Source organism: Apteryx rowi, unplaced genomic scaffold, assembly GCF_003343035.1.
Source record: "Apteryx rowi isolate R43461 unplaced genomic scaffold, aptRow1 scaffold_233, whole genome shotgun sequence".
Lineage (NCBI taxonomy): Eukaryota > Metazoa > Chordata > Aves > Apterygiformes > Apterygidae > Apteryx > Apteryx rowi.
The window spans coordinates 815,948-818,826 of NW_020448675.1; positions in this window are offsets into that span (position 1 = coordinate 815,948).

The window sequence follows — 2,879 nt, forward strand, 5'->3', positions numbered from 1 at the left end:
AACTGCTGATGTAGCCCAATTCCTAGAGGGGTGGCTGTGCAAGTCAGACTGTATCCCAAAGCATTTCACTGTGTTTTTGTCATTTTGATGACTGTATTTCTCTGTGCACCTAGGGCAACAGAACAGAGACATCTTCTTAGTACATTTATACACAGGTATAAAACAGTAGGGTAGAGTCTTATACTTTGCAAAAGGAAATAGCTCCATGACTGTCCTGCCTCTAAGTCTCTGAAAGCCCCTTGTTTTGACCAAGTACACTATCTATCACATCAAAAATATGAGCAAGAGCAGATGGAGAAGAAGCACATTTCAAGAATGGGTTACTCTGTGCCTGAGAAATGTTAGGCACAGGTTTGAAATTTGTCTGAAATTGTCAGAAATCCTCATCCCATGAATCTGGACCTATGGGTCCAACTCAGATGTTTCATGTGTGTGTTTTGCATAAATATTTTTTCTACTAAAAATTTGAATAAATTAACATTTTTCTAGTTGCTTAAGGTAGAAACTGTGGACTCACAGACGGTGATAATTTAGTCCTTTTAAATTTGTCTTTTTACAGTCTCAAAGGAATCCTAGGCATATATAATGTTTGCTAAATAACAGATCTGTGTAGATTTACCTGAGTCATCCTCCTCCTCCTTATGATGCTGTTTGTTTACTTAAAACCAAAGCACAAGTCTCTGGGGAAACCACTTCTGGAAGCAGACTATACCTGGTTTGATCTACATCACAGTCCCTTCTTAATAGGGGCCTGAGCAGAGTATTTTCTCATCCCCACCAGCAAACACCTGGGGGCATGCCGAGAAAGGCAAAGTAAATGGAGCTAAGTTTAGAGTTTTAAGAGAGTTCCTTTTAAAATAAGGACACTTTTCCTTCCTAAGTCAATACCACGCTTCCCTACAAATGGTTTTCTGTGTAGTTTCTTGTGATTTTAAGAAAAGCATAGGCTGAGCTCTTTGTTCAGAAAGCTGTCYCTCTGCAAGCAGAGCAGATGATTTTAGGAAGCTAAAGGCCTGTGTAAGGTAACATTTGCCTGCTGGCAGTAGCATCAGCTTGCTTTATAATGCAACAGCTTGGCTGACCGGCAGCTAAACATGTGGCCCATCGTCAATGATTCCAGGTGTCGTAACCGTAACGCAGCAGAAAAGGGTGAAAATGTCACCGCGGCCCCTGTGGCTCAGAGAATGAATGAGACAAAAATCTCAGGCGAGCTCCGAGAATGCTGAGCCCCGATTTTTGTGAACGGTGTTGCATTGTGAGGCGGGCAGGGCAGGCCGCCCACGGAGCGGCGGCCGGTGGCCCCGCGGGGCGATGCGTGGCACCTCACCTGGGCGGGATGCCCTGGGTGCGTTCCCAGAGCTGGACCGGCGCGTCGGAGGCACTGGCTCCACGCCGGCAGTGTGACCAGCTTTGCGGGGGGCGTCTCCCTCCAGTGAGCACTTGCGCTTTTATGATCTCCAAGAGATTTACTTACTTTCCTTAATACACTAACATTTCCACAGCTGTCATCAGCCAAGTAATCGAGAACCTCCATGTAGGAGTAAATGTCTTCCGAATAGCACAGTTGATTTAATCTGATTTTGGACTTACTGCGTACACTCACGCAGCAGGATGTCAGTACAGGCAGAAATGGTAAATACACTGCCTGCAGTTTGTCACCGGTGTCAGAGTAAATAGGTTTCTGCCCTGAACAAGAGACTGCTTTGTTCCTCCGCCTGCTCCTGGCGGCAAGTGCCAGAGGACTGAGTCCTGGCCTGCTCCAGGACGTCTGGCTACAGGTGCTGCTTGCCTTGCCGGGCTCCGCAGCTGGGCTCCTTGCTCCTGACCAACAGCTGCGGGTGGGAAATAAAACATGCAGCAGAGCCCACACCATAAACTCCAAAATAGCCACCAGTGAGCAGAATGGGTTCAGAGGAAAGCATACTCGACAATTCAGAAAAAACAAAATTCTCCCAGCTTCCTTGGAGTCCCGGCAGTGTTGCAGATGGAGGGGACAGCTCAGATCCTCTCTTCAGCAGATGCACCGACAATTTACTGCAGCCCTGAGGTTCAAAGACCTTGCAGGGTAGATTTGAACTGCTCCCCACTGGCCTCCTCTTCTTTAGTCCTCATAGGACTCCAAAAATCTGGGCTGTAGATCCCTGTATGGAAAACTGTGCAACATGCTCTGGCTTTCTGGCCCTGTGAACAGATAAGAATAAAGGTCGACAAACTCAGGTTCAGCTGAAGCAACAAAGAGTAATTCTAGCACCAAGGGCTCTCCACCCACTACCCGGGCTCCAGCTGCCAGACATTTAAACCTACAGGCTGTGAGCAAGAGATGGCATGTAAAATATGAAAAGTGGCCAAGTTTATTTAATATGTTGGCTTTTCCACTGCTCTTAGCCCTGTTATCAGAGCACTTAATTTAGTTATATGGAGCAACCTGGAAAATACCGGTGAGCATAAAATAAAAAAGCTACTTCCAAGAACAAATTAACTGTTAGCCCTATAGCATTGCTGGAAAACTAATAAGGTACTCATTAGGTATAGGACTGATTAGTTTAAAAATATGCTCAGCTTCAGCATTTATATACATATTGGTCAAAAAGCCTTGGGGTGAGACAATATGAAATTATYTTGTCAGGACCTCAGTGCTGACACCACCGGGCCTTTTGGGCTGACGACACAAAGGCTTTCTTGGAGTTCCCATCTGCCAGCTGAGAAATGGCCGGTTCCAGTGTGCTCGGGGGTTGGTTTTCTCAGTCGATTCTTTTGGGACTGGACCAATGCAACTGGAAGATGAGCTAATCAGCGCTCCCATATGAGAAAGCCAGCTAATGGGAAATGCCAAATAAGACCAGTCATGGGGCATGCCCTGCATAGCACAACTCGGAGAT